Raw genomic sequence first — 24,652 nt, forward strand, 5'->3', positions numbered from 1 at the left:
GAGAGAGGCTCTGCAGACAGCCCAGGAAAACCAAAACATGCCTTCCCTTTCATAAGGAAGAGCAGCCAAACTGGGGCTCAGCCTTGGCTCAGAGTCCACCTGCAAATTCTCTTCCACAGTCTGCTCTCACCGCCGAGGGTCGCGTGGGCAGGAGGAGCTGTCGGTCAGAACTTATGGCCAAATTCTTAAACCAAATTCTTAAACCTCTCCCCATCCTGTTCACAGCTAATTCTGACAAGGAATAGGAATCAGAGCCCTAAGCTCTCCAGTCCTTGTTCTCCTCTTCCTCATCTGTCAAACAGGAAAACTGAGGCATGCTGTGCCACAGCCTTGCTCTCTCTCATCCCAGGCTCTCCCTACTTCACCCAGCTCTCAGAATTTTGCTCATTCAAGTTATGTCTCCTTAGAATGTTCCTATATCTGACATTATATTTTCACATGGAATTTGCTGCATTTCAGCACATTCTCTCTTGCAAAGGCATAACTGTTTTCTGTCTCTAAGTGTGATTAATTCTGCAGCAAGAGGAGCAGATTCATAGAAATTCACAAAAGAAAATCCATCATGGGGAGGCACTGGAGGCTTCTCCCACTGCAGATTATTGTGGGGAAAATGTTTAAGTCTGCTACAGCAAGCTTCAGTACTGGAAGAAACTACCCCTGATGCTGAACTGCAATAGCCCACAACTGTGAGAGGCTGATTATGGCTGGGAGTGCCACACAGGGGGACCTGATGTCTTCCTGGATTATCCCCTTAGAAATCCTGGCTCATAGTGGATGTGGCTGCCAGCACAGTGACTCTTAGCTCTCATAGCAGGAGAGCCTGATGGCCAGGGGATACTTTTAAGCAGAACAGAATTGTAAAAATCCTGCTTTCAATTAATTGCATCACCAGGGAACTGGAGGGCAATTTGGATTAAACTGTTGAGGCTCTTTCAATCACTTCCCAGGGGAAGATCCAGCAGGAGTGAAGGATTCAGCCAGAAATGACAAATAGGGAAGCGAGTGAAATGCGGGGAGAGTTCTTCTTCTGCCTTTTGTAAAATTCTTGTTTCATACTGGTCCAGACTCCACCACTGCCAGCAGTGGGGAGATGTGGGGAGTCTGAGGCAGCTGACACAGAACCTGTCATGCACAGTGAGGGAGCCAGTGCAGAGATCTGCTGCTTGCTGCCACAGGGGCTGCATGGCCCAGGCTGACCTGCCTGGGGATCCCTCAGCAAAAACACAGCAGTGCCCCGCTACCCTCACATATCCAGTTTGTGTGTGGCCCAGTTTCTGACTCCTCATAAAGTAGCCTCTGTTCTAGAGGATCCAACTTCTCACTCTCTCCATGGGCAAAGCCAGGATTTTTTTGGGTTCATGCCTGATCTGCCTTGCTGCTCCTTCTTGAGTTAGAAAGTATGCACTACTGGCAGCAAGAAGCACAGCCTCCTCTCCCCACATAATGCCAAAGACTCATTTATTCTCTTTGAGTTCAAATAAAGCTCTACTGTTTTGTAGTGTCAGAACGGGCTGGTTTTTGTTTTACAGCTACTGGTCAGATGGGATTGCTTCAGCTGCCTCACAGCTCCAGGCTAGCAGGGCACCACTCAGCTCCTGGCAGCTCTGGGAAGCATCTCTCACTGCCACCTGTATGCCCAGCAAATCAAACCAAGGGATTCTCTGGCTCCTCCACTGTAAATCAGCCTAGAAATTGGAAGTGAGGCTGGAGTGCCCCCAGCTCACGTTCCCCCAGGCACAGCGTAGGTACCTGGCTCTGGATATGATACAAAAGCTTTTTCTGGTGGAAAGGTGGAGTTTGGTGACTCAGAGGATGGCTCTAGAAGGGTCTTCATGCCTTAAAGCAGCCATCCAGTGCAGATGAAAGGAGAAAAAAAAAAGGCATTTTATGAAGCAAAGCTATTTTTTTAGTGCCATATAATTAAACAAGTGGTTCAGTCCAGACTATACCCAGATCAACAGCTAGGAGCAAGTAGAACAAATCTATCTGAGTTCAATTTACTAAAACAACACCCCCTCCAAGTAGCTGGAAATCCTCTGTATCTGCATTTTAGTTGTGTCATTTCTTTGCTTTTAAAAGTCAATGAATGCCAGATGTCCCTGATTTTGGTTTCCAGCAAACAGGTATCTTACCCAAACCATCCCTTTTAAATTAAGCACAATTTGCTGCTAAGTTGCTTTTGTGAAAGTGAGAAGGGGCAGGGGGGAAGGGACATGAAAAACTCAAGAACTGCCAGCATTATCATGTGCAAAATGAGTCTGAAGGAAATTGGGGACATGCAGCTGTCAAGGCAAACAGCAACAGATTGAGGCCATGGCATGAAGCAGCATGGAGCTCTAATGAGCAGGAAGAGCAAAGCCAGAGCCACAATTTTATCCTGTGTTGATATTCTACAAGAAAAATGATCACAGAGAACATTTATTGCCCCCCTAACAAGATCAAGCTTAATAACAAAGCTACACATGTTATTTACTACAATGTTTGCCTATTGCATAAGCAGCAGTGCCTGTTGCCTGGATCCTTGCTGCCTGCTGAGGTCTTTTCTCTCAGGCTGGCTGTTTCCCAGAGAGGTGGGTCTGGAAAACCCTGGATGAGTGTGTCAGAAAGAATCAGATGCTGGGGGATGGTGCTCTTACACAGATTGCACAGGCACAAGTTTATCTAACATGGGCAGACACGTTAAACAAACCCCAGACCTCTGAGCTGCTCCTTCCCTTTGCCCACAGCTCTCATTCCTGTGAGACACAGGTCTGTAACTGGCACAAGGAGCCTATCCCAAAGTCAGTTTGAACTTGGAGTGACCATCTAGTATGTCCTCCTGAAGTCCCCAAAGGATTAATGTCCACAGTGCCTTCTGCAATAGAAACCAAACCCCATCCACATAAATAGCAAGCCTGGCTAGAATAAGTGCTTAAAATGCAGAGAAATTGAGGATATACTGGGGAGAATGCAGAAAACTCTGAGATACACAAAGAATGGCAGAGATGACAGCATAACAAGATTCCAGAGCTGCAGGGGGGCAGCACTGTGAACTCATCAGCTCAGACAGAAGAGACACAGGAATGAGCAGCCACTGCTCCTGTGCTTAGAGCTTCCTGCCTCCAGCACTTGAAGCAGCAGCATGTGCTCATTATCTGAGTTTCCCAGGGTGCTCCACCCCTGGCACAAGGACACCCGGGGAAGGCAGGACCTATTTAGCAGTGTAACCACCTAAATGGTCCAGCAGTTCTTGCTCTGGAGAGCCCTCTCAGACGGGCTGGTTGTTACCTGCTCGTTCCCACCACCGACACTTCAGCTCAGACCCCTCTAGAGCAAGTGTGCTGTGAGCCATTTCTCTCCCACGCTTCTTCCATGCCCTGGAGTTTCTTCTGATTTTGGCTACTTCTCCATTCCCCCCACCCTCCGCAAAAAAAAATTAACAGAAGGGAAAATGAATGCATGCCCTAATAACTAATATATAATTTTAATAAGACACAGAGGATCTGCTTTTATCAAATCAACTAGAATATGCCCAGGGGTCCAGATGGGGTAACTGGCCCTGACACAGCAAAAGCAGAGGTTCCAAAAAATCCCCCAAACACAGCACAATAGGGAAGGAAGATACATCTTCATCTGTCATGCACTGTTTTACAGTTACACCCTGTGGGTGCACAAGATTAATTGTCTGGGTATGTTTGCCACATGTGAAAGCATCCCAGGAGCAGTTGAACAGAAACATAAAACTATTGTATTTTTATACTTAAATAATTTCCTACCTTTCCTTTTTACCTCTGAAAGACATTAAAAACCTGCAAGGAAACAAGCTGGAGGATACAAGGACAAAGGAATGGACGACCCACATGGGCCAACTAACAGAAGAGGCCTCAGCAAACGAAAAGTAGGAGATCCAGTGGGTAGTAGAAAAAAAGAAAAAAAAAGGGATTTCTTTAGCTTGGAAAAAGGAATGTCTAGGTAATTTCATTGTGCTGTTTCAGATCCTGCTGCTGCCATGAGGTAACAGGCAACATGACTTCCAACACTGCTGATGCAATAGAGAAGGATGCAGGAGGAAATCAATTTCTGACATGCCACTCACCCACAGAAGACTTGAAGCATCAAACAGGGTGCCAGTAGCCATTTCAAATGTGTGGCCTTTGTGATGGTCAAGCTCCTGAGCCTCCACTGAACCACACTGTTAATGCATTCCCAGTGCTGGAGCTGCCAGGAAGAGGTGGATGGGTAATGCCACACACACCCAGCTGGTGCTTGCTGCCCTTGTTATCAGCTGGCTCAGGTTTCAGTGTTAACTCTGTGCCTGAAAAAAGCCATATGCAATACAGCAGGGCTGACATCTGGCTGGGAGGTCTTTGAAACAAATGGGCTCATCTCATCCTTCAATAGGCCTGTTGTACCAGCAGGTCTGGCTGCAGAGTTCAACAAGATAGATTCCCAGACCTGTCAGAGCCCTGAATTCAGTGGCTTTAATTTCAGGGTTCAAGATGACTCTGGGATCCTCAGCCTGCTGAGGCAATGTAATCCCCATCCAAAATACTCCCCAGGATTTCAAAGTACACCTGCTGCTGTGCAGCAACTGGTGGTGCTGACCTACAGATAACTCTTCTTGTAGTGATGAGGTTAAAGTCTGTAAAACTCAGTGTACAGCAGAGATCTGCTCTGTTCCTTCTCCCAAACACTGGCTGGCAGAAATGCCTCTGCTCTCACCTGCGACAGTTCATCAACTCACAGTGCACCTGGAATTCCACCAAAATATATAGCCACACACACAGATATGTGTATAGATATTTCCACAGAAATACAGCCACATCAGAACATTTATCCACATCATCCCTGCCCAGGCAGAAGATCTGCAGGAAAAATATTGACAACATGTGTTGCTGCTCGGTAGAAATGAGGTAGAACCGCCCCCATTTTCAGGCTCTAAATGCAAAATCTCCCCATTTGCAGAGATTAAATAGGCACAATTGATCTTTCATGCAGGAGTCCTCCCCATCAGCTTTCTCCCAGGTCACCACCACAAGTCAAGAGTAAATGAGACATGGTAGTTTCCTCCACAATGAGTGAAAAAACAGGGAATAGGCATGACAGAAAGAATTTGTTAAATACTACTTTAAAGAGCCTGTTCTACTCCTCACTGACCCATGTGTAACTCTCTTACATCTAGTTGGGACACATGCATGAAAATGAGGAAAGAATTTGGCATGTGGGCTTTGAAAAAACATCTGAGAACGCTCCAGCCTACTAGCACTACTTTTTAAAATCCATTATGTTTTCTCTGGGGCAGTAAATTATGTTATCTTAATTTAACAGATAAAAGGATGGAAGCACTCAGACCCCGCAAGGTAACCTCTCTTTCAGGGGTGGAGCTGTTCAAAAAAGTTTTCATTATCAAACTCTTTTGTTTCAGCCCAAGCCTGATGTCCTGGACACTTTTCTCCTACTGTTCCTTAGCTATTTTTACTTCTTTTTACCTCTCCAGCAAACAGAACTGTAGAACTGTGAGTGTACCAGCCACAGCATCTCCATTTCAAATGGTTTGGCTCTCCTTTCCACAACATTATTTCCTGACTCTTTTTCCAGCCTGCAGCTTGCTGAGCAGAGGATTAGGATAAACTGAATCAGGCAGAAAAAGGTTTTTTTTTCTGGATGGCCTGCAAAGACTACCTTTTCTCTCTGAGCTCAGGTACCCAGCAGCTCCCTGTTCCTGCCTTGCACTGCATACACAGAAACCTCCCTAAATTATGTGCATGTGCTCAAAGGGATTGTTTTGAAATCAAACCTTCTGAAGTGTGTCTTGAGCCCAGCTCAACTTTGGACACACTGTTGAAATTTGGATTTAATTAATTCCACTTGAGTTTTGAAATGGTGCGATACATTTTTCAGAGGTTTTTTTCCCCCCATTTCCTGGATCAGAGCCTCAACCACATTCATGGAAACACTGAAGGGAAAAAAAAAAAATCCCTAGCAATAATTCACCAAGTGGGAACTGAAAACATTTGCTGAAGAAGAAGGAACCTCTTGGTCTTTGGATGCTGGGAATAGTTCAATCTCTCCTCCCAATTCCCTAAGGCTCAAGTGGCCCTTTTTCCGGCAGAGCTGTGGTTATTTGAGCAAGTTGCCCTGGGGACAAGTGCATGTTACTTGTAGGATTTGGGCTGGAAAGATCAAGCACATGGATTTGTAGGCAAGAAGAGCTTTGTGTTTTAATAACTGCCAGCAGCCCCACAGAAGAGACCAAGCTTGCAGGATGAAAAGCCCTCCTTGGCAGAATTTAACTCAAAGCACGCAGGGAACAAGAGACAACTTTGTCAGCATCATCTCTTTTAACACTGCCTCATCTTGCATGCAACAAATGTACCATTCCTGGATCCACAGAATCTCCACTTTATGTTTCTCTCCTCCACTGCTGTTATTTTTTTTGGTTTTTGGAGATGTTTCATGGTGTACCATGTGCCTAATAAACAGAATCCCATCTGCATCACAGAGGCCCGGAAGGAGCCTCTGTGAAAGAAAGAGGGAGATCTCAACAGGGAAATTATACAAAATCTTTATAATTCTGCATTTCTCTGCAACTCAGTGAACTGAATCCTCTCAAAACTTCCAATGCCCTCTGGCCACAGTGGATGGAGAGATTCCCTCTTCACTCAGCCCCAGCCCCATCTCTCTCAGGGCAAGGGAAGTTCTCCTCACCCCCAGACATGGCTAGCACATCCTCAAGGGCTGCAAAATGAAGTGGTTCAATTTCCTGATGCTCAGCTATGCCAGCAGCACACAGCAACCATTGCCAAATTTCTCCCTGATGAACACTGGACACAGTCAGAACCTGAACTTCCTAGACTCCGTTCATGTTTTCCAAAAACCAAACCTCGATTCTATTTACAAACAGAGGAGGAGATCTAATATGCACAAATCTGTCAGAAATTAGGTCTTGATTAGCAATGAACATCTTTGCAAGTAATCTGCCAGGTAAAAATGGGTGACTGAAACTAATCTGAAACAGGAATTAAATTCTGAATACTGGCCTGACTACAAGGAGAGCATATTTTGAAGTAATTGCTCCCTTCTTGAAAAGCACTCAGAGCAGCAGAAAGTGTTAATGTGTGGTCATCACCCAGCTTCCATTATTTAAGCTGCTAGCAGGTAAAAAGAACTGCCAACCTGCATGGAAAAAAACATCCATCTATTTCCCATCTGTCATATTTTCTCAAATCCATTCCACATAAATCTGAATACACACGAGACAAAGTATATACCATTGGCCTCAATTCCACTTCAAAAATATACAGCACGACCAAAGACAAACCACAATCCCACAACTGAGCACACATTTCAGGACACATGCTCTTTGCAGCCATACTTTCCTTTACTGCTACAAAGAAATAACTTCAGCAGTTCTGTACACCTGTGTTTAGTGATTGCTAACTGGGGCTCACTCCAAGATTCTCGTCACCTTTAATGACTGCTGACCCTTAAAAACCAGCAGAACCCAGACTGGATTGAGTCCAAATTTCCAGGACTGCAGATAAATAGTGTCCAGTCTACATGCAATGGTGTCTGTAGGTTTTAGCCCTCTGAGCGACATTTTGTGATGCAGACAGGAGACAGCAGTGGAAGCTGACACCTCTCTTGAATGGCCACTGTCTCTTCAATCCCTGCTAACCCAGGCACTGGGTAGTGAAGGAGGGAGGTTCTTCATAAGCAATGGAAACCAGGAGTTTAAGATGAAGAGTGCCAGCTTAAACTTCTGTGAATTACCACGGGTGGGTAGAAACTTTAGCAAAACATTTTTCCATCAGTAAAATGATTGTCCATTGACAGATAAAATATTTAGGTGAAAACAGCACCTCAAAATGTAAGTGGAGACAGATTACCTAATTTTGATCAACTGGAAATAAAAACAATCCAGTTTGGTTTGAAGTAACTAACTCAACAGTTAAACAAAGCAGAAAAAAAAAATTAAAATGGAATGAGTTGAGGCTTTTGCTTGAACCAAGATGCCTCTTAAATGTCTTGGCATGAACAGTGACTTTCCCAAATCTCTTCACGCTGTTTATTTCTAAATACCGGATGTCTGGTTTGCTCGGAGCGTGTGTGTGTGTGAAGGATTTGCCTGATTGTCTGCCCCAGTGTCACAATCACAGCACAGACTTCAAGAACTCCTGGCACAGGGAGAAAACACAGAGCAGACAAAGGGTAGAAGAGAGCATATATTGCATTTTGAACTGCTCTTCCAGTAGGGTTCTCCTCCACAGCAATTTGCGGAGTCTAAGTCTGGCTGTGGTGGTGGCACCTGGCACGGAGTGGCAGGAGGGAGCCAGCACAGAACATACAAGTGAAAACGCCATTTGGCTCCTTGAAGCCAGTGGTTTTGCACACACCCAGTTGGGTTTCTTCAGAAACCATTCCTGTATTTCTGGGGAGAGGCTTTGCACTGCAGAATAAAAGCTTGTCCTGCCCTGTGGCTTCTCACAAAGGGTTTGCCCAGCTCAGTCCCCAGCACAGCACAGCCCGTGGGACCCAGCACTGCAGAACCATGTGACCTCACAAGGGTTGCCATTCCATCCTGCTCCTTCCAGTACCCTGACAGGAGAAGCTGTGCTAATTACTGGTAATCAACTGCAGGCTTTGTTTACAAGGATCTAATCTTCAGCTTCACAGCCAAACCACTGCACCTAAGCTCAGCTAAAGATGCTGGCTATCCACCACCAACAAGGCAAGAGCTGGCTGGGTAGGAACACCAAGCCTCTGTCTCCTTCCACGTTTAAGAGAAAAGCAGTGTTCCTGCTGCTGGGCTGCTGCCAGAGCTATTTCCTTCAAGTGAACCTACTGCGGACAGCAGACCTGTGCAGTCAAGAATTTAACAAGCCAAAATGTCTCCCATGATATTTGGGCTACTAAAGACAGCCAGCCCAGCCCAGCAGGTTTCTTCCAGCAGCTTGCTAAGCTGTCAGCCACGGATGCCCCTTGCTGTCTCCACACACAGGCTGGCAGCACAAAGGGCCAGGCACGCTCCTGGACTTAACAAACCACAGAAAGCCCAAATCAGCATGACAGCAGACACAAACAAGAATGTAATTAGTGTTGGATTATAAATCTCTGGCTAGGTACCTGGAAACACTTGCATTGTGAGAGAAAGCAACAGCCTTGCTCATGGCATTTGGGCTTAATTTAGGTCACGATTACAGACAGGGTGCTCTGAGCTGGCAGGGGTCAGATGGCAAATCAAAAACAGGCTCGTATTTGTCTTGCCTCCTGCTGCTAGCCTCACCTTTCCAGCCCCACGGCCCAGACAGAGGCAAGCACTGTTCTCTCCTGGCCAGCTGGTGAGCAGCAAGTGTGGTGCAATTCATGCTTACTCTGCTTGCACTGTGTCTGTCCGTGGAACAGGAGAAAAAATAACATTGTTGGGGTTTTTTTGCTCTAAAGAGTATTTTTGAAATCAAGAAAGCAGAGATGTCCAAACCCAGCAAGGGGAGTGGGCAGGTCAGCTTCTGTGTGGGGAATCTGAGTTGAAGACAGGCCCTGCATAGCCTTGTGATCAGAGAAGCCAGAGATAAACTTTTGAAAAGATCTCAGGGCAGCTCTGCAGCTCCAGCTCAGAGCCCAGAATGTTTCTTGTCAGACAGTGACAACCCAGAGCATGGCAGATCCAAGACCTTTGCTGGCTCTCAGGCACACGCCATGAGCAGGATCTAGCAGTGAATTTAGAAACTCCCTGCCATCCCCAGAACCACAGGGTGCCAGCTGGATCTACAGCCACCACAGTGCAGGCACGTCTGTCTGAGCAGCCTCCCAGCCCTGACACAGAGAGGAAGGAGCTGTGACTCACCCAGAAATGGAGGGGAGGTGCCAGACTCCAGAGACTGACATCCCACCACTGGATCCTGCCATCCCTCCTGAAGCACTTCAAGGCTTTCATCCTTGCTTGAGTGGGATGGAGAAGCCAGGTCTGATCAATCCATGAGGCAATCCTGTGAACAGAGTGTGGAAGGGACTTTAACAGGAACATTAATAAATGAACTGCCTTTTCAAAGGGCCAGACGGTGTTTGAAGTGTTAATGGTTGAAGGCTACTGTATGATTTAAAAGCTTGCTGGTGTGGACACTGGCTGGCTTTGTTTGAGGTCGTTTGCATTTCAGGACCACCAACTCTTATTCATCTCCAGAGAGGCAAATTTAGCTGTCACTTGAACTGAACCCTGACTGACACTTCATGCTGATTTTCTCAGGAGTTTGGTGGCTGGACAGTCAGTCCTGGCAGGAAAGCAATACAAAACTAGCTGCAAAGGTTCGGATCTGATCTAAAATCCCTCTGAGTCCCTGCAAAACATTCCTCTGATATCAGTAGGTTTTGGATGGGGGCCATCACAAACAAGACACGTGCTAAAGTACATCACAGTTATTTCTATACAGGAGAGCAAAACAGGTTTCTGAGGGAAAACTAGCAGCTGGAGAGGGAAGTGGGAGTCTGGTCCCCCAGCAATAGCTTGTGCCTCAATGAATGCCATGTTAGCCAAGGAAGAACAATGGGCCCAGCTTTCCTATCCTGGCCTCATGGGCACATTTGGGCTTCTGCCAATATGCCTGGAGATTCTTAAATGCACAGAGCAATTAGGCTCCAGTTTCTCCTACCACAGTTTGCTGATATCCTACTACTTGTAGCATTTTACTCTTTAACCCCACACTATTGTGAATAGGGCTGTGAAGTACAGCAAGCAGCACATCAGAAATCAGGCTTTTCTCTGGCAAGGCAAGGCAAAGAAAAGTTACTCAACTCAGCTCTTTGAAGCTCAAGATAACTTCCAAAGAACAGGCAGCTCAAAATAAAAAAACTTCCACTTGAGAGACAGGAGACTATTACTACAAATAGGGCAGAGTAGGTCAAGCACAGCCACCTCAAAGCTCTTCCCCTGCCCAAGTACAGTGTCAGATACTTAAGAAAGGCCTTGCCAGAGGAATCTGTGTATCCTTTCAGCAATTAACAATTGGGCATCAAAGCTTTTTGTGCACACAGGCTGTAGGATAGGATTTGTTCCTTAGTACTATTCTCTATGGCTCCATTCCCCATGGTTCTGTACTCAGCCAGCATGAAAAAGTTGCTTCCTAAACCTGGTTACACCAGCACTCATGTGCAACAGTCCATTATTTCTCCATCAAATGGTTCCTAATTATGAGCAGTCACTTATTTAAGTGCTTAAGCCTGGCAAGGTAGGAGGCCCCCATTGTCTCAGTGCTCTCAGAGCAGTGTGGGCTCCTGGGAGAGTCACACACAAGAGATTCCAAGGGGAAAGCACAAATTCCCAGGCAGGAGCCAAGCACACAAGCACAGAACCCACCAAACACAGTCACTGGTGAAACCCACAGCCTGTGAGAGCACATCTTTCAGGGTACTCTGGCTTTCAAAGAAACAAAGTTTAATCTGGATGAGTCCATGACAATGCCGAGGCTGCAATCCAGTGTGCCACAAAAGATTAGATGAAAAACATCCATTTCTTCTCCCAAAAGATGGAGCAGAACACTCCACAGGTGGTTCATTTGGACAGTCATTTTGCACCTGGATCAGTTTTTCCCCCCTGGATCAGTCTGGGTTAGGGAGTGACCATATGGGTCACAGTGCTCAGGCCAGCAGGTGGGAGATTGCTGGGAGCCTCCCCATTTCATTTAGCACAGATGATGACAGCCTGACTACAGCCTTGGATCTTCTTATACAGAGAACTCTAGGCAGCTTGTGAAAAATAGACTCATGACATTAAATACCAGATGGTTTCTGGAAGGATGACACAGTTGGGAGAACAGCCCACTGATTAGTTTTGAGCAGCATACGACCATACACTCTTCCTGTCTGCAGCCACTCAGACCCTGTGGCAGCAGGCAAATGCAGATTAAAGTACCATTTTTTAGCTCTTAAAAAGCTGACAAGCCTCAGTTTTTATCTGCCAGCAATTTCTCAATAACAAATTCAGGATAGTCATAAATTTTATTCACTCAATAATTATCAGTGTGCAGATCACTTACTGGGTATTTAAAACCCAGGTGCTTTGCTGTGGGCATGTAAAGGACACTCAGGTTTCTGAGAGAATCTTTGTGCTGTGAGGACTTGAAAACCCCCTCTAAAATATACAGAAAAGGTACTATTTTAGCCAATCTAGAAATGCACTAAAAGTACACAAGTAATCCAGTTACAGGAAGGAACAGGGCAGATGCCAAGCCTTTCAGGGGAACAGGAGGAAAGCAGAGATAAATGTAACTTATGTGCTTTAAAAATAAATCAATACAGACAATCCTTGTTTTACTGTTTTTCCCCCAACCTGCTAAAATATGCAATTAGCTCATTTACAGATCAAGAATTGATGGTTTATGGGCAAATTTATCCTTGTTTGCTTCCCTTCACTCCTAAAGGTTGAAGTTAATGGAAAAGTTACTAAGAATGTAGTTCGGTGTGCCTTCTAAAGTTACATGAATTTCAGTAAAATCAAAATGTTTTCTGAGAAGTTTTCAGTCCCCTCCAGCCCCTGTCAGCTCCCCACACCTCCCAAACAAATCTGTGAAAAATGATATTCGTGGTAAAATTTCCATTTGGATAAAGAACATTTCATTAAGGAACAGAATGAGACACTGAATACAAAGTTCAGACCAATTTTAGTCAAAATTTTGGCTACATATGTTTTCCCAAATTGCTTTTCTTCATCTAATTTCTTATTATTTTCCTGCATTTTGTTTTCAATGGAAAAAGATATTCTGATAAAAAGGACTTGGAGGTTCCCAGGTTGAACCATACAGAGGTTTTGTATCTCCTGGGTGCTTCACAGGCCAGGACTCTGTTTGCTTCAAATATGCACTACATTTATTCCAAATAAACTCCATAAATCAATCCGTGTAATAGAAACCAGAAAAGTTTATGCAAAACAAATACAGAAAGTCATAAATACTGCATTTAAGATGTCATTTTTGTGGCTGGTATATTTCTAGGGTATGTTTTTACTGTTTGTGGGATAAGTTTTTCAGAAACATTAAAATCTTTCCTCCCTTCCATTCTCTATAGGTTTATCCCAAAGAAATAACGAGCCGAACTCCATAAACCAGCATTTATTAAATCCAAATGGGCACTTCATCTTACAGTAGCTTTCAATATAATCTATTTGATCTTTCAAAGTAGTTGGAAAATTATTTCAAGGGGAACTTTCACAGAACAAATTAACTTGAAAGAGGAGAACATTTTATACCCCAAAGAGGGAGGAAAGCAATTTCCTCAGTTTTCCCCTTTCTGGATTCCCCTCAGCCCAACTGCAGATGCACAGATTTGGAGAGACAATCTGGGGCTGCTGTTGCCTGATCTTGGCAGGGATGCCAGAAGCCCAGGGAAAGCAGAGGCACAGACTCGTGGGGCCATAAGGCTACAACCATGACAAGCTCTGCTTTGGGGAAGCTCCAGATTGCAGAGGAAACGAGAAGGAGCAGACTCATGCAAACTAAAAATGGTTTGCTCAAGCTGCAATTAAAAATCCACCTCTTAAAAGTTACCCTCTGTATTTTTAGAGGTACTTTATTTCCTGCCTGCTGCAGCTCTTCAAACTGCTTGTTAAGTCAGTAGATAAAAATAGCTCTGGGGCCATAACCTGCTCAGCAGACCCAGGCACCTGCCAGTTTTAGGAATCCAAACATTCAGGCAGTAAAGGGACACTGAGAGGGTGGAGCCCCAGCAGAGATGGGTGTTGGGGTGTTCCACCAAGAGCTAAATCCATCACTTGGCAAACATGATGTCCCTGTTCTCTCTCCAGCAGCCCACTGTTTCCCTTTGGATTCATTCAATTCCTCCAAGCATTAAAAAGTCTTTCTGAACAAGTTTCTTAAATTAACACAGGACACTAGGAATCTTCATCCAGTCTAAAAACCCTGTATGAATTTTCTTCATCAGACCAAAGTAAAAATGCTAATTTTCTCTGTCTCCATGCAGGTGGAGGCTGCAGGAACCAAAAAGAGAATGAAGCTGAGAAGGACTAGGCATTTTGGGCCATGGGGGTGAGACAGCCAAAGGAAAATCAAAGTTTTCTGTATAAATGTCAGAGGATTTGGAAGTGCCTGAAGCATTTCATCCAAGGCCTGGATCACACCATTCCCTACAGCACACACTGCTGAAGGTTTCTGTCTCCACAGAATGCTGCTCTACAGTGCCTTAATGGCTGGCACTCCTCCTACCTGAGGAGCACTAGCTTCACTCTGCTAAGCTGTAGAGAAAAACTAAGGTTTTGAAAGGCTTAGAAAAAACTAAGATTTTGAAATCCTCTAGAAAAAGAGGATTCCCTTAGCATGCTCTTTCAGAGATCAGATATTTGTTTCATCCTTTTGGTGAGGTTACAATCTGTAACATTCTTCAAGGTTTCCTGTAAGTTGATTTCTTCTTTTGGGCTGAATTACTGTTAAAGCCACACAGTACTGGGAGCTGTAACACAAGAACTAAACCAGTGCCCACCAGGTTTTCTTCCCCAGCTGCACAGTGAGGTAGGGGAGGGCTGAGGAATACTTTGTCCTTATTTTAGAGGTGAGGAACCTGAGGCATGATGTGAGGACAAATATGTGATTTGGCCAACATCAGAAAACAGCCAATGGCAGGTCGTGAAAGCCTCATTTTGGTACCCAAGCAATAAATGTCTCTCCTGCTTTAGTAACGATGGGGGTGTCTTTTTGATCTCTGCTATTCAGTGCTGGATTGCAGACAAGCCTTTCTCAGATGCCCATGAAAACTTTAAATCCCACTGAGCAACACACAAACCCCACTAGGATCTGCCAAGAGCACAGACTTTATCACCTCTCACTGGACACCTACTTCCTCCAGCACCCAAAAGCCTACACAGAGCCAACAACAACCAAACTCCAGACAGGAGCTACCCACTGGCTCAGGACTCCCAAAAACCTCAGTTCACCTCTAACCACCTTGCTCAGCACAAGCAATCTTTGTCTGAGCTAAGAGCCACGGCCTGGCACTTCTCTCTGGGCCAGCTACAAAGCTTCCCTGTACTCTACATAACCTTCCAAAAGAGACAAAATCATCTGCTGCTCCATGTTTAACCCAGGCAGGTGGTTTTACCACAGGCTACTCAGTGTGTTCCACCCCAAAGGGGCTGGATTTCATTTATTTAAAGTGGGAGTGGGGAACAGACAAGGGAAGGAAGCAATGCTTTTATGACGTGTTTCCTGAAGGAATGTTGGGAAGCCCAGCTCACATAAGGGAGACTCTTGTTCTCCTGTCATAATTAAAAAATAGTCCCCCTCTGCCTATCTGCAGATCTCTGAGTAGTCTTTTCTAGGAAAATCAGAAGGAGGTTGCAGAAAAGACAAGAATATAACAAGACCCATTCCAGGAGAAGAGATCCACCAAAGAGTTGCAGGCCATGTTGTTAAGTATAAAACTAGATGGCTGGAGCAGGTAAAGGTTTTCAGGACAACAGACATCCCTGCCCAGTCAGGGAGATGCAGTCATGCTAGCTCAGGGCATTTCAAAGGGCGCTGTGCAGTCACAGCCTCCAAAACTTTTGCTACAACAAATTTTGAGGAAGGCTGTTGACAAGGAAGAGAGCTGTAATAAAAGGGTAACTCCTGTGACAAGGCACAAAACTGTTTATAGCAACCTTGAACTCCACTGCTGGTTAAATCTACATGATGAAGAGACACCAGACAAGACATCCCTCCTCTTGAGGAGCTGGATTAATCCAGCAGAGCAGAAAGCAGCCACAGGGAGCCTGATACCCCCATATGTTGACCCAGGAAAGGGGCAGCACAGCATGAAGCTCAGCAGAGCCTGGAGAAAGTCTCTCCTAAGAGCATCTCTAGACATTTGCCCTTTTCCATTCCAGTGAGGAAAATCAAGTGAAAGAAATTTGGAGAGCCTTAGATGGATAGGAACTCACCCAGAACGTCTGTATGTGGGCCAAGGTTTTGCAGAAGAGGCTGACGATGCTTTGGGATGGGAATGCAGAGAGGTTGGGGTGTGTAACACTGCAGGCATGGGGCTGGTGAGTGGCCAGCAGGCTGGGTGTAGGTGGGATCAGGGAGCTGCCACGGGAGCAGCATTGCCATGCTAAAAGCAGGGGCAGGATGTGCAGGAGATGTGCAGGAGCAGGGTGTCCCTGGTGCAGCCCTTGGCAAGCTGCTGGAGGGAGGCAGCCTGCTCCTGCAGATGCAGAGGAGCTGTCAGGGGACAGAACACTCCTCCCAGCTCTGGCAGAGGCTGTGCAGATGCTCTGGCCAAGTCACGTTTTAACAGCCCTGTGCCTCAGTTTCCCCAGCTGTAAGCTATTATAGGGATGTTTTGTGGCTGAACACAGCCCATACTCACAAAGCAAGCAGAGCTCTTTGGACAGATGATCCCAAGGAATATAAAGCATTTACTTGAGATTTTTTCCCTGTGCTTCTCTCTGATCTTTGATGCTGACACCTAAATAATTTACAATGTGAAGAAGGAAGGAAAAGACCAGAAGCAATCACACCAAAACATCCAGCCTCCTCCAGGCATGGCCCAGGAGTTCTGGGGAAGGAAGGAATGTGCTCCCACCCCACCCCTTCATCAGTCCTTCTGCATGATGACATGCAAGTGCTTGTTGATCAGTTTATGGATCTGGGGACTAACAGACTTTGAAGTCAGAGCTTGGCATCCCCAGTTATATGCTAGGACTTGAAATGATCAAAGCTGCCAGCATTTTTGAGGCCTCATGAACGAGCTGCACTGGTAATGGGAGCTCAGAATTCAGGATTGGCTCCTAATCTCCCCAAGAGCGTCACGAGCATGAGCACACATTCTGTGGGCAATTTGGTGGCCCTTCAGTGTCTGCATTCCATGCTGTGAGCTGCACAAGGAGGGCACACTACAGCACTGCACACATTGCACTACTTATCTATCGCTGGTTCCTCGTGTGAAGGATGCATTCTGCAAGCAATTCCAGGCAGGATTTCCTACAAAGAGGCACTAATGACAACAAAAACGTTGGCTCAGCTTTCAGATTCCAGCTGGAGTTTGCAGATGTGGCAGACAGGGATAAATACCCTCTTGTTTTTTTACAGGAGTGACTCTTCTAGGTGGAGGGACTGCACTGTCTTTGCTACAGGGTCAGATCCTGAACAAGGGCTTTTTAAGTGAACATATCTGAGCTGGAGGAGAAAGAAAAAAGAAGGTACAGAACAGCTCTGAGGGCACAACTGCCTCTCAACAGTCAGAGTGACCCTCTTTCATGAGGCATCTGGGACACAGATATGAGCTGCTTCCAGTCTGATGTGGCTGGAAGGGGCAGAGGGCAGAATCCACATGAGAAATTTTACAACCTGTAGTCTGAGTGTCAATCTAGCAGCCTCCATGATCTGTGTGTAGTGCACAGGTATAAATCAAACTCCTGAATATGAGTTTTCTTTGATTAACATGTCCAACAACTTCCTTGCATTCCTTGCAATGCTCTTTGAAATTTGAACAAGCAAAGCTCTGTCCCAGCAGCCCCATTAAATTGCCTGGTGGAGAGAGGAGCAGCAGGAATGCAGGCTGGTCAAACAGCCTTTTGATAGAGCAGACTTAGCTCAGAAATGCTGTCTGGGTGCAAGCTCCAGCCATGTGCCCAGACTGCTCTGGTCTGCCCTTGTCCTGAGCTCCTCCTTGGGAGGTTTGTTGGTGTGACAGCAGACCCTGGTCCTTCCCTGAGTGGCTGCCCTCCAATTCCAGTCTTGCAGGTTTTCATACATACAAAGCCCCCAAAATCACACCATCATCCACCACCAGGAAGATATTTGGCATGTCAAGAGCCTAATTCTGTGTTGTGACATTCTGTGTTACCCTTGTGACCAAAACTCTCAGGTGGTTTTCCTGGATTAATACACATTAACCAAGAGCTGTGAATTCCCAGACTCCCCAAGCACTAATTCAGCCTGCAAATGAGCCAGGCAAGGGATCACTGAGACATTACCACAAACACCCTTGGAGTTCTTGCACACCTCAGGAGTACAGCTTATCAGTGTCTGTCTTAACTAGGAAGCAGTTATAGGCTGTGAAATTCACATCACATATCCTGTTTCTGAGAAACTGCTCTTGGCCCAGAAGTTAGTTCAAAGGCACTCAACTCTCATGCTTGAAATTCAAGACCACCTCTCTGATTTCCCTCCACCACATGGTGAGAGGATCAAGTTCAACCTTTGCTGGGACTTAGATTTTTTTTTTTTTTTTAAAACTGAAAAACCATTAAAGACTGACATGCTGCTCACAGAGATGTCACAGCTCTGGACTCACTCTGGGCTTGTTGCAAAGAGGCCTAAAGCTTTACAATGCCCAACACCAGTGCAAAGTCATCTGCTTGAGAGAACTGATTATAATAAGTCAGACTATTAAACCAGGAAGACTCTATTTGTCTAAATTGGTTTCTGAGAGCACTCAAAGATCACGGTTAGTATGAACATAAAGCACATATCTGAATGGGCTGGGCCAGTCAGAAGTGCAGCTCAGGGCTGTTGTTTCTTGATGCCTCAGACCCACAGAAACTGCAAGAAATCCTCACAGGTCCCAGTGGCTGACCCAGACCTACCCCAGCTCTCAGGCAGCAATTCTGTGGTGTTTGGAATGGCAGCAGCTCCCACATTTTTGCACTGCAGACCCTCAGTTCAACACCTCGAGTGCCAATGGAGACACAGGTGCACACACATCCCCACAGTTCACTATTCATGGGCCTCTTGTGTCCTGATCGGGGCACTGAGTGATAATTTTACACCTGCTAAGAATTCAACAAGGCATTAATAATCCAAGAGTCACATGCCCAGCTGGCACTCAGAGCTGGGTGAGATACGAATTTACAGTGATGGGCACCATCGCTCCCTCTCCCTTTCACCTGAAAGCTTTAAATACACAGTTTGGCTGGAAAACCATGAATTCCAGATTTTTTGAATCAGAACTGAAATCAGAATTGCTTTCATCAGGCAGCATCAAACTAAAAAGGTCATTCAGAAGTCTTGTGTGATTTAATAAATGTCTATAATTTAACTGCCTGGGTTTCTTATTCGTGAAGTTAATTGCTGTATTTTAATTTTCTTGCCATTTCTTAACTAAAAGCATTCTTGTTCTTTATGAGTCAGTCAGCAGGTGTACACATAACTTTATGTCAACATCTGATTACTACTTATTGCTCATTTAACTCAGCAAAATATAAAAATTGGGCCATGTCTCTAGGAAAATAAATAAAAGGAGAATGTTGTGGAGTTAGAGCAGAGAAGGTTTTTTTCTTTTAAATCAAAACAGGAGAGGTTTTCTTGAATATTTTTTCCAAGCACTGTTGTTATAGGTGTTTCCTGAGGAAGTGACGGACTTCCCCCCATTCCATGACTTGCACCCTCGAGTTTCTACTTTTTTTTTCTTTAAGCACAGAGTCCAAGAGGTACGAGCAGGCCAGCACAGTGGACAGTTATTTCACTCTGCTGCTAGAATGAGCTGATAGGAAGAGAACCAGACTTTTTGTACTGCAGTAAAGCAAAGCAGGGCACAGAGGTTGTAGTGTGCTAATTTTAGGCAGGTGCCTTGCTAGGCTGTGGCCATGATAAGCCACACAAACCCATCAGTGAAATTAAACATAATTTAGTTATTTTTCTAACTGTGCTTCAGTGCAGGGCTCCTGCAATTGGAAGCCACCTGGCTGGGGATGGATTTATGTTCGGTATTTCATGGTCAGGGCATGAGAAGGCTCCTGGGACCTTCAGCTGCTCCACAGGAGCTGCTCCAGCACCAGGATCTCACCAGGGTCCCTTGAGGGCCTGGTTTCAGTCCTTTGTTGCCACCAACAGCCAACACACCAGCCCTGTGGTGGGCAATCCTCTGCACGTGAGGTGGAATGGGGAAGGGCAACTCTTTAAACTGGCCAGTGATGGATCCAATTCTTTCCTCCACCCCAAGCTGGTGATCCCAATAACTTCACATCACCTTTCACAGGTTCTGCACCTGACCCACAAAATCCCCCAGTTCAGGTGGAGGGAACTGGATTTCCACAGTTGGTTTAGCTCTTTTACAGAGAGGAGCAGCTCATAAAGGCAGAGCTTCAGGCGTGTTGAAAGCTTTAGAGAAAGGCAGGTTCAGATCAGCAGTGAGCTCTAACCCACATGTGCAGATATGTAGATTATCCACTAAAATTAACACCTAGGATGGTGCTGGTAGATTTGTTAAAAAAGGAGAGAAGCCTTAGGCAGCTGTGCTGATGCAGCTATTGCGATTTAGTTGCTAAAAATATTATTATTTGACTTCTCCTTGTGTACATGGATTTAACTCTACCGTATCACACCTCAGCGGAACACGTCAGCTCAGAGGCTTCACTGCATCTCAGGTTCAGCCAGAAACAGCTTCAGTAGGAGCACAGGCAGATCCAGGGCACAGGCAAAATGTTCCCTCTAGGACTTTGTTGCTGTGACATTCTCAGCAGTCACTGTGAATCTGCTGTTGCTTTTCCTCCCCTTATCTTCCTCCTCTTCAAAAACCAGCATGGCCCATTTCCCCTGGCTTTGCAAACACCTCTCCCAGACATTTACAGTGCAATATTTAGCAATGGGAAGTTGCTTCTTTGGCAAGTTTCCAAGCTGCTAAATGAGAAGTGCTGCAGGAAGGCGATGTTTTCTCCCATTGGGTTAACACCCTTCCCCTCAACTGTGCACAGGGGGCTTGAAGCCAAGTCTTGTTTCTTGGATACTCTGAGTAACAAAAGCTCACAGAAAAGCTATTGCAAGGCAGAAATGTTGGTTTTCACGCAGAAGATTCCACTTAGGCCCAATGCAGAATATGTCCAGGCAGAACACAGGCCCTGGTGCCAGCTTTATGTAACCTTAGCTGAGAGCTGTCCACGGAACAGACCAAAGGAAAGTGTCAACAGCACACAGAAGCACTAAGCTGTAAATCAGGGTAGAAAGCAAAACTGATCTCAACTTTGTGGGCAGACACAAAAGTGGGTAGCAGAACTGCCCCTCTGGTTTTACACTGACACACCTGCTGCCAGTTCAGCATAGTGACTCCAGATTGGCACCAGCATTCCCAAAAAAACCAATCAAGCCAGCAATCTCCACCTCAGCTGAGGCTGCTAGTTAATCAGAACAGGGGCAGCACATTTTGGGAAACAGACTTCCATGGGCTTTTACCATTGTTCCTTAGCCAGCATTGATCAGAGAACTAAAAGAGGTTGCCAAGTCCTCAAAAGATTTTAGTGTGAGAGATGCAGACCACATGTGCTGGATGGTAAACAGCTCTTGAGGATCAGAATAAAACAGTCTTTATAGTCCAAGCAAACAAAAGTAAATGCCAGAATCTAAATGAAACAGAACTTTTCAAAAGCTTGAGGCTACCAAAATTTCAGAGCTGAAAGTGTAACCTTGTTTGTTTCTTCTAAAGACCTAAAGCACACCACGTTATCAAGAGAGGTGACCCTGTGCTGTTCTCAGCAGGGCAGCAGTGTCTTTTGATTCTCATCTTGTTTCCAAGCACCCATCTGAGCAAAGTCAGTCCATGATATTGCTTGAGACATCTATTGAAGCTGCATGTAGTTGGTTACTTTGTAAGAGGGCAGGCAGCAGAGAGGAATATTGTCAATAAGGCAAATACCATTTATACCATTTACTGAATGCAGCAATCCAGCCTAAGCCACACCACCAGAAACACAGACAAAGCTTTGAAACACTTGCTTTTCTGCTTTATAAACATGTATGCTAAACCAGAGCTGAAAGAAGGAAAGAGTTTTTACTTTTGGGTACTACAAATCTGAGGACCAAGTAAAAGCACACAGATTGGAAAGGACTGCAATTTAGCCATCACAGACTGGTGCTGCTGGGTTTGTAGAATTGTTCCACAAAGACCCTTGGCCCTGTTTCAAGCATCCTCAGAAGCACATCAGTGAGGCTTTGTGCAGAAGACTGCCTAGAATTTTAACCCAGTTGGGAACTAAAGGCTCCTGCAGGATAAATCCTCAGGCAAACGTCCCACTTGGCCCTGGGACACACTGCCTCTGTGAAGGCTGATGAATGCCTGCAGCTTTGAGGTTAGACAGATTTGGTTTATTTAAACTAAAGTTTTGGCTGCTGCAGCATAAACCTACTACTGCTGATGCAGTCCTCGGGCTGTGCAGGGCTGCTTCCCCCACTTCAGCACAACTGGTGTGGCTGCCAGCAGCTGCTGCTCCGCTTCCTCCGAGTGCTTCTGCTCTCTGCAGATGGCTCTGCAGCACCACTGCCATGGAGCAGGATGAAATGCAGCCTAGCAGCCTCCTCCTAGCCCAAACCCCTCCTTCCCTGGCCCACTGCTGTCGGTCTTCCCCCCGTCTCAGTTTCTCCCCCAGTGCATTAACCAGCCCTGCCTTGCTGTTCCAGTGATGCTGCTCTGTTTATCCCAGGATGAGCACACACATCCAATCTGTTCAGCAAGTCTCAACAGCCCTGGCAAAGCAGGCCTCCATCTGGAGTGTCCATCTTTGCTGCCTTCAGCTCTGGAGGAGCAGAGAAGTGACAACAAACTTGGGCAAAGGAGAGCCAAAAAGCATCTGAATATCACCCCTTCTAGCTTCCACACGGGTCAGCAGCCAACATGTATGATCTGAATCATTTGGCTTCGGTTTTTTGGGGGAGTTTTTTAGGTCATTTAGGAATAATCCTGGGATTTATATATCCAGTCTCTACCAGGGAACTTAGTTTATGTGGGCAGAGTCAGCCCAAAAATCAGGTGCAAGATGAGGCACAGGACATGGGAAAATGCAATGGCAGTAGAGAGGCTGGAAAAGATGTTTTGATATTAGAGATGCTTTGATATTAGAGATATTTTGTCACTTGAAGCTCATCCCACCTCACACAATCCACACTGGTACATAGAGAATAGAGGGAGAAGGCAATGTCCCTCTCCCTCTCCAAATCCTTAACAAATACACAAACCAACGATGAGAGAGTCCACAAATTTGAAAAACTTGTAAAGCAGCACCAACACTTCAGTTCTTTTATGGCCCTATGGGTAAACAGAAGAAGCATGGTTCACCTTGAGCCTCTTTTATTCCCCTTAAGAAATTCTTTCCAGTGCTGTTTTACAGGTTTGCACAGCCTTGCAATGAACAGACACCCCACAGCAAACCAGGCATTTAAAAAACACACTAAGCTACCATGAAGTAAATTACTGCCTTAACAGCCAGGCACCTACAGGTATAATTGGGTTTCATTTGAAGAACAAATTAAAGCAATGTGCATATTAGCTTTGAGTCTGCAAGGGGGCAGAAAAAGACAGTCTGGAAAGGTTCCAAAGTGCACAAGATTAAAGAAGCCCTGCCAAAACAGCTCCCAGGAGACAGAAGTCACACCAAGAAGGATCAGCTCCCAGGGAGAGCCAGACCCACACCCAGGTACATCTGCATGCAGGCTCCCATCAGAGGGGCTGGGAAAGCTGCATTTGAACTGTAAACTCCAATGCAGGGGAAAATTTGGGTCAACAAGAACATTGACAGAAAAGACCGGGACAGGGTGAGCAGTTGGATGGATATTGCAGTTGTTGGGTCATAATGCTCCTTTCCTTCATGCCCTTTTCCTAAAGCCCAGGGGCAGCTACACAGACTTTTCTCTCTCAGTATCAAATCCAGCACTTCAGTATATTTCAGGGCTTTACCAGCACCTATAACTTCTGTTAAATCCCAGTTCCAAAGGCTTAAGTTGGAAAAACATAATGCCAAAACACTCACCAAAAGTTTCTTACAACATAGTACTCCACCACAGTGACTGCATGTCTCAGGCCAGTTTCCTCAACAACTGTTGCTACTGCAGGAATATTTGACCAGATCCAGGGTCTCCTCAAAGGAATAGGATTTGTTTCCTTACTAGCTCTACCCACACCTCTTCTGCTTGCCATCTTTTTGCTGCTGCTAAAGACGAGAGCAAAGGATGAAAACAATCAAGCAGCTGAAAGGGAAAATAAGTAACAGCCACGGAGGGCTTCAAAGTTAAGCAAGGAAGTAATTAGTGGAACAGCTGAAAGAGGAAGGCAGCAAGAAAAGGCAAAATGGTAAAAGACTCAGATGAAAGTAGGGAGAGATAATGAAGAGATTATTAGCAGCTTCAAGGCTGGTCTTGGATGTTATCCTCCGGGTATTTTTTTCCACCCTGTCCCTGGAGGAGTGCCTTTCCTTCAAACCATTTGAATTTCTGAACCCTGTACTGCTCCCTGTCCACAGTCAGGGGCCAGATCTAACTGCTGCTTTCCCTCTTCTGACTCTGAAGGCCACTGAAAGTCTCAGCACTCGCCTTGCCCAGACAAAGCACCTGGATTTCAGCTGTGCAAGCCAGTCTGAGCTGGGCAGGGAGCATTCTCTGAACAGCACTGCTCAGTCCTGCCCTGTGGAGCCAAAGGACTCGGATGACTGTGCTGAAGAAGGGCACAGTCAGACCTCTGGAGCAGGGGAACAACTTGACATGAAATCCTGCTGGAGCACTGCAGAGGGAGGCTTGGTTGGTGTCAGTTCAGAACATGAGACTGTAATAATATTTGCCCTCGGTTCAACTTCATATACTATGTACAAAAGCCTCTGTTTGAATGGAGGAATGGCCAGGGAAACATGAACTGAGAAGAGCCAAGAAACTCAAAGCAAAGTCCCAATCCTTTTTGTCTGGAAATCTAACTGTTTTGGAAAGAAACAAAA

At 45.6% G+C, this 24,652-nt stretch overlaps 3 long non-coding RNA genes across 5 annotated transcripts; 2 read left to right on the plus strand and 1 right to left on the minus strand.

Moving 5' to 3' along the window:
* Positions 1 to 573: 573 nt before the first annotated feature.
* LOC135282737 (uncharacterized) lies at positions 574 to 24,080 on the minus strand. Its single transcript, XR_010348778.1, has 3 exons — positions 23,699 to 24,080; positions 9,827 to 9,968; positions 574 to 4,294 (listed from the first exon to the last, which is right to left on the minus strand). It is a non-coding gene; the product is annotated as an uncharacterized LOC135282737 (long non-coding RNA).
* LOC135282740 (uncharacterized) lies at positions 3,062 to 6,443 on the plus strand. Of its 2 annotated transcripts, none has more exons than XR_010348784.1 (4): positions 3,062 to 3,322; positions 3,634 to 3,668; positions 3,778 to 3,889; positions 3,975 to 6,443. It is a non-coding gene; the product is annotated as an uncharacterized LOC135282740 (long non-coding RNA). The 2 variants fall into 2 exon arrangements; XR_010348783.1 differs by having other exon boundaries at positions 3,778 to 3,877.
* Positions 6,545 to 10,043, plus strand: LOC135282738 (uncharacterized). 2 transcript variants are annotated; one of them, XR_010348780.1, is made up of 2 exons: positions 6,545 to 8,725; positions 9,726 to 10,043. It is a non-coding gene; the product is annotated as an uncharacterized LOC135282738 (long non-coding RNA). The 2 variants fall into 2 exon arrangements; XR_010348779.1 differs by having other exon boundaries at positions 6,545 to 8,710.
* Positions 24,081 to 24,652: the final 572 nt, after the last annotated feature.

Source organism: Passer domesticus, chromosome 17 (assembly GCF_036417665.1).
Source record: "Passer domesticus isolate bPasDom1 chromosome 17, bPasDom1.hap1, whole genome shotgun sequence".
Classification (NCBI taxonomy): domain Eukaryota; kingdom Metazoa; phylum Chordata; class Aves; order Passeriformes; family Passeridae; genus Passer; species Passer domesticus.